This window comes from Lygodium microphyllum, unplaced genomic scaffold, assembly GCF_053477565.2.
Source record: "Lygodium microphyllum isolate KBCC unplaced genomic scaffold, Lygodium_microphyllum_v1.1.10 scaffold_180, whole genome shotgun sequence".
NCBI classification, from domain to species: domain Eukaryota; kingdom Viridiplantae; phylum Streptophyta; class Polypodiopsida; order Schizaeales; family Lygodiaceae; genus Lygodium; species Lygodium microphyllum.
The window spans coordinates 1-7,821 of NW_028229663.1; positions in this window are offsets into that span (position 1 = coordinate 1).

Consider the following 7,821-nt stretch of genomic DNA (forward strand, 5'->3'; position numbering starts at 1 on the left):
TAGTCGATTGGCGCTATAACTATGCCAGCTGTAAATAGGTGTAACAACCTGAATATAATAAGTAATGAGTCAGTGGCCATGTGAGAGTCATAATAACCACCAACGTTCTAGTGTAGACATGTGGACCCATCTAACCAGGCGGTCCACCATCAATGTCCGCATGTGTTGAGCTTGCCATCTTAACACTCCCCCTTAAGCTCAACTGCATCTCTGCAACTCCAAGTAAACTTCGAAACTTTTGAAGCTTCTCTGTACCCAATGCCTTCGTGAAGATGTCAGCTATCTGATCCTGTGTGCTGACATACACCAAGTCAATCTCACCTGCTAGTACCTTCTCTCTCACAAAGTGGTAGTGTACCTCAATATGTTTTGTCCTCGCACGGAACACAGGGTTCCTAGCCAACTATATACTGCTCATGTTGTCACAATAAATGACAACTGCACCTTCCACCTGCACATCTAAATCAGCCAATAACTTTTGTAGCCATACTACCTCACATGCTGCAATAGCAGCACCTCTATACATAGCCTCTATACTCGACAAAGCAACTATAGATTGCTTTTTGCTGCTCCAAGCAACTACTGCACTACCAAGAGAGAACATGTATCCACTAGTAGATCTTCTATCAAACATACTACCAGCCCAATCTGCATCTGTGTATCCAAACACTCGTACATCTGTACCTACCTCATAGAAAAGTCCATAATGTAATGTGGACTTCACATGTCTCAATATGCATCTGACTGCATCCAAATGTGGCTTTCGAGGTACTTGCATAAACTGACTCACAAGACCAACTCGAGCTCAAGTCAGGCCTTGTAATGGTCATGTAGATCAAACTCCCCACTATCCTCCTGAACATAGTAGGGTCTTCTATCTCATCCCCAAGATCAGCACTCAACTTTACATTCTGATCCAACGGAACTGAAAGTGGTTTGCATGCTGTCATACCATACTTGGACAACATATCCAAGCCATACTGTCTTTGGGATAGCCATATACCATCATCACATCTGATCACCTCAATGCCAAGGAAGTATCTTAGCTCACCTAAATCCTTCATCTCAAACTTCTTCCTCAAAAATTCCTTGACTTCAGCAATCCCACTATCACTATCACCTGTAATAATCAAGTCACCCACATAGATGACTATGATGACCAAACCTGCATCTCCCTTTCTCACATAAAGTGAGTGATCAGCATCAGAAACATAAAACCCAATATTGAACAAGATACTCTCTAATCTTGTCAGACCATGCTCTAGGTGCTTGCTTGAGCCCATAGAGTGCCTTCTTCAACCTACATACATACATGGGATGGTCTAAATCTTCATAACCTGCTAGCTGATCCATATACACTTCTTCCTGCAAATCACCATGCAAGAAGGCATTCTTCACATCCATTTGCTACAACCTCCAACCTTTGGCTGCTACCAAAGAAATCACACATCTGACAGTTGCCATCCTAGCAACTGGACTGAAGGTTTCATCATAATCTATGCCATATGTCTGGGCATAGCCTTTTGCAACCAGCCTAGCTTTGTGCCTACTAATAGAACCATCTGCATTGTGCTTAATCTTATAAACCCACTTACATCCAATAGCTTTCTTTTCCTTCGGCAATGATACTAGATCCCAAGTCTTATTGGCCTCTAATGCAGCCATCTCCTCATCCATTGCTGCATCCCAATGAGTATGACCAATAGCCTCCTCAAAACATGTGGGCTCAACATCCTCAACTAGTTTCACCATATAACCATAATGGTGAGCTGCATAACCTTCAAAACCAAATCTTTTAACAGGGTATCTCACCCTGCTAGACCTGGGTACCACTGGATCACTCAATGGAGTTTTTGCATTATTATGAGCTCTCTGTACACCTGGTGTCCTCACTGAAGAAATGCCAAGCTCATCATTGAAGCTCTCTAAGCCACTGGAGTCTCCATCAAGAACTGCATCAATGCCTTCTGACACTTTATTCTTTCCTTTGTCTTTACCTGTAGTGCTACTAGATGCACCTGAAGATGTAGAGGTACTCCTTAGTCTCCCAGACCAAGGACTACCAGATGATGTCTCTGGTCCACTAAGAGTCCATGATTCTTGATTTTCAGCCTGCACATGAGTGTCATGATCATCATCATCATCTAATGCATCACCACTAGATGCATACCAACTGCTCATTTCATCAAAGGTGACATCCCTGCTCACTCTAAACTTACATGTGACAGGGTTATAATAGCGATACCCTTTCTGCTCTAAAGAATATGCGATAAAGACACACTTTTCAGCCTTTGGATCCAGTTTCTTCCGCAACTCATCTGGCACATGAACATACGCAATGCAGCCAAACACTTTCAAGTGTGAGACATTAGGCTTCTTACCTATAAAACATTCTTCGGGGTTCATACCATGAACTGCAGCTGTGAGGGTTGTGTTCATAATATAAACAACAGTATGAACAGCCTCAGACCAAAAATGCTTAGGCATATTCTTTTCAGCCATCAAGGCAGGTGCAACTTCTGCAATATGCCTATTTTTCCTTTCTGCAACCCCATTTTGCTGTGGGGTATACCTGCATGTGAACTGTCTCTTTATCCCATGAGACCTGAGAAAATCACTGAACTCATTCGAGAGGTACTCTCCCCCTCCATCTGACCTTAAACACTTTACTTTCAAGCCTGTTTCTCTTTCAACCGCAGCCTTGAAAGTTCTAAAGTGCTCAAATGCTTCACTCTTTTCCTTCATAAAATATACCCACACCTTTCTAGAAAAATCATCAATGAATGTGACAAAGTATGAACTGCCTCCAAGAGATACATTTTGTGTAGGCCCCCAAATGTCTGTATGCACAACATCAAGGATATTTCTGCTTACATCTCTATCATGTGAAAAGGGTTGTCTTGCCTGCTTACCAAACTGACATGCTTCGCATACCTTATGAAATTCTACAACTCTAAATGTAGGCAAACCTGTAACCAACCCTTTGGACTGCATTAATTTCAGCCTTTGTACATTTGCATGTCTAATGCGTTTGTGCCAAATTTCAATGTCTGCAACAACACCTTTTCCTTTAGCACACATAGCAGCATTCATAGTAGGAATTCTAGCATCCAGAGTAAGAAGAGGTGGTGACAATGTTGTCACAAGAGTTGAGGCTGAGTCAATGCAAGATGGAGGAGAAAATCGAGCCTTGGGAAGAAGAGACGAACCTGGGAAGAGTCAGGGACCTGACCGAACACCTTGCCCTAATAGAAAGAAAGATAATCATGGCAAAAGCAAGGGCCAAAGTAGTGAAGGTAGGGTTAGAAGTCTAGCAACACACCTTCCTATACATAGTACTTCATGTGACTTAGGCGGGGGGATGAATACTTTGTGGGAGGGTTAAAGAGGAAGATGGAGGTCTCAAGGAGAGCCATAAAATATGGGCCAAGATCACACCCCAAGAACCAGAACTAGCCTAAGCCTGGCATAATAGAGGCATCTTTTGATGCAAGTGGGGCTCTTGATGGAGGAGTTAGAGTAGCTCAAAATTGGAGAGAGGGAGCCCCAAGAGCATCCAACCACAATGGCCTAGGCAGAACCACCAAGGGATGAAGGGCTCAATTTTGAGCAACCTACTAAGATTGAGGCACAACCTAGTGAACAGAGCCCTCCCCCACCTTCGTCAATAGAAGAAAAAGGCCAAGAAGAAGAAGATCTTGCCACCAAAGAAAGAATCATTGATGCCAAAATAAAATGCAGGGAGCTAGCTAAATGCATGAGGAGAAAGTTTAATGCTAGAGCATAGGAAATGCACGATGTCCAAATGCTACAAACCAGGGAACAACTGCCTATCAATTGGGCACTAGAACTGAACCATTGGGATTAGTGGGAGAATGGGTGCAGTACATTTAAATTTGAATTTTTCTACCCTCCTACCATGAATTGAGTGCTACCCCCTCAAGTGGTTGAAGGAGCCATCTAGGTCGTGAAGAGGCTAGGGAAGTGGTGGTTAGAGGAGAGAGCTAGAAATCCCACATTATGGAGAAAAGAGCAAGCAAAGTACTAGGAGGACAAGGTCATGGAAGGGCCAAGAAAGGTCAAAGGCTATGAGGCCCAACTTAAATGGCACTCAAAGATCTGGGATACCACTTTTGAAGCATGAATGGATTTTTGCAACACACTAATATATGAAAGGGGTGACCCCATCTACATGGCTTACCCAAGGTGCCATGGTGTGGATTTTGATCGGGGGAAGCATGGTAGGTATGACTTTCCTTTGATTTATAATGTTAATGACGCCACTCTTGACATTTAGAGCACAAGACCTTTGACCCTCCATTACTCACTTTTTGGACTATTTAACGACATGCCCTAACCCCCCTTTCCTTACTACTTGTAATTACCTTTGCCTCTTGTGACTTCTACTAAAATAAAAACCAGTATCCCAAAAAGAGTGCCTACCATCTCTCTATTTTGATATCAATGTAGGGATAGACAACTGTGCAATGACCTGCATAATATTAAGGGTTTCTCTCTTGCCAACTTTTTACATAAGCCTTTTGGAAGATATGAGTGACAACAGGTTCTCAAAATGTAATCATCATTTCCTCTCTACTACCCCTCTCAATGTAAGAATTAACCACAAAGGCTACATGCAAAGCTATGCATTCCTTATCAAATCTCTTAGGCCCCCTCGAAATGTAACTACTAAAGAGCATCAGGATGAGGTTTAGTGTACTCCCCCCCTCCCCCCTAAATGTATCTAAAAAAGAAAAACCACACGAAGCAAAAGGAAAGGAACAAAGAGCTTTCTCATATAACATTAGAGTGCACAAACACTGCACCTAGGGGTTCTCAAGTTAGGTACATTTGGTGGCATCGATTGGGCTAGATCTGTGCCTAACCCCCTAGCCCTCCCTATCCCCCCACTTTGCACTTAGGGAATATCAAGGACAAGACACATCTAGGGAGTTTGCACTAGACATGTCTCCCTAAGTCACACCCACAGAACCTCCCTTTGTACATAAATTGGATCCTCAAGTCTAGGACAACACCACAGGCTTCCTTGAGGTGTGACCCAACTCCTAGTTTCAATGGCATAGATACCATGCATTGCATAGTGAGGTAGACACAAACCCAAGTGGTGCATTTCCTCTTCCTTTCCAGGTGCGTTTGACAATCTGCAACCAACCACCAACTTCAGAGGCCCCTGCAATATACTCTGGGACTCCACAATCCCACATCCATTTCATAATGCTTCTTTGCCATGTCCAACCAGCTCGAGGCCCCATCATTGACTCAGATGGAAACCACCCAACCACCGAAGCCCTCATCAATAAGTGCCAGCAAGTGCCATGGACTGACACTCGGCTATAGGAGGCGGTAATGTTAACCCAATGCAAAGAAAGCAAAAAAAAAAAGATGTAGGTAAGCAAAAAAGGGAGGCTTGACTAAAGAAATAGGAAAAAAAAGACCAAAAGCACAAGGACAACCTTAAAAATTCAGGGCAAGTGCAAAAGAGAAAATACACATTTAAAATGCAAAGGTACATCCTAAATTTTTGTAAGAGAGCACTAGGATCTTGCTTGTGCAATTTATCAATGTAGACATGCATGGATGAAGGCACAATATAAATATGAAGGGAATATGAAAAGAGGACCTAGGCTAAAATGGCTAGCCATGTAAAAAAGGGATGGCTATCCAAATGGGATTAGGGCTTGTATAAAAGGCAAAAAGTGAATGAAGAAGCTCATTCTTGTGTGTGGCCAAAACTAGCTCTTTTCTTCTCTTCTTCTTCTTATTCTTGCTTGTGCTTGTACTTGAGTAAAGGAGAGTGAGTGTGTGTATGAGGGTGAGGGACCATGGTGGAGAACCCCTCCATCTTCTCCTCTCTTCTTCTTCTTCTCTTCTCTTCTCTTGTCTCATGCATGGTAATGGATCTTGGAGATTGAGGATCAAGCTTGCTTGGGCTTGCATCTTGGATTATGGAGCTACTGGAGTGCTTGAGGGAGGAGGCAACTTGATCCAACATGGAGGTGATCTCACTACACTTGTAGGTGTGAGAGAGTGTACAGTAATGTGAGAGGTAGCCATTGCACCTTGCTTGAAATGCTTAAGACAATAAGTGGTTCGAGTGGGTCTTGGTGGTTGAGTTAGAAGCTCCCACATAGTTGTGGTTGTGCCTCCTTGGGTAGGGACAATAGAGTGTGTTAACCCTCTCATGTGAATGAGAGTAGTAGAACATAAACCAAGCTTGTTCATTTACCTCTTGGACCATGTAACACCACTCTACATTCTTCATGAATCTTAGGGATTCTTGCCTAGGTAGGTTATTCTATCACCTAAGAGTTGCATGCTTCATTAAATCCAATGGTATCTTGCTACTCCAACCAACCACTTTTTCACTATGTTTGTACCTATTTTGATGAGAGTTTAAACAATTTGCATGGGTAACTTCTACCTAAACCTTGGCTTCTAGTACACATTAAAATCAATTACTATGGTAATGTTGGATTTGTGTTGTTCATAATATTGCTAGAGTGTCTCTTCTAGATCATGTTCCTATATCTCAGGTGTTAGATGGTGTATTGAAACCTTTGTCACCTTCTCTAATTGAGCTCAAAGGATACGATAGATCATCCAATCATAGCACTCTTGGAAACTTGGTGTTTATGTTTCCACATGTGATTATTCTAACAATCATGGTGTCTTTCATCTAGCATTTGGAGAAAGGTGTGGTGCAAGATTTGAATTAGGTGAACATAGCATGGAAGACTTGTGCTATCATTTGCAAGACTTTTTCAATTATGGCACTAAAGAGAAAAACATTTCTGATGATGCCCAGCTTGTCCATCCACTTATTTGTGGTTGTTCAAGATTCAGAGGGAGAGAGAGACAAAGACATGGAGATGTAACAGAGAGTCGTGAACTCTCATTGCTCTCTTCTTCTCATTATTCCATAATGCTTACTAAATTCTAATCACACATAATTGATAAACACACTAGGTTACTATAATTGATTGTACCACTAACTGTGGTTGAGTCTGACCGACTCAGTTATTACAACACACATGTCTAAGATGACATCTGTCTAGATAAGGTCGGTCATGTCAGTGATACTGATCATGAGCTTGATTCTCAATACTCCCCCTCAAGCTCAAGCTAACTGCTATACTCCAAGTAGCTCCCTGAAATGCACAAACTTCTCTTTACCAAGTGATTTGGTAAAGATATCTACTACTTGATGTAGGGGAGCTATGAAGCTCTAGCCCAAGACCTATGGACCACTTATTGATCAAGCATTTCAAGCCGAGCGGCCATGGCTACCTCTCACATAGCCGACGTGCAATACCTACCTTGCAGGTGCAGTGAGCTTACCTTGATGTTCGATCAAGTCCCCTCCTCTCTCTCACACTCCAGTAGCTCCACGATCCTTGTGGCAAGTTCAAGCAACCTCAAGCCCCCTCCATCAAGCTCCATCTCCCATAGCCACGCAAGACAATAGAAGAGAAGAAGGGAAGGAACGATGAAGGGAGAAGATGGGGAGCTTCTTCTCCACGATCCCTCACTCTCACACACTCACGCCCTCACACTCCCTCAATCCCTCACTCAAGCACAAGCATGAAGGTAAGAAGCAAGAGAGGAAGAAGAAGAAGCTTTAGCCACACCCAAGAATGAGCTTCTCATTCACTTTTGAACTTTATATACATGCCCTACCTTTTGGGCGATCATCCACACTTTTTTACATGGCCGACCATTAGCCTAGGCCCTCTTTTCCTATTTCCCACCGTTCCAACTCATCCCATTCCCACTAATGCATACAATTTGCACAGGAGTGAG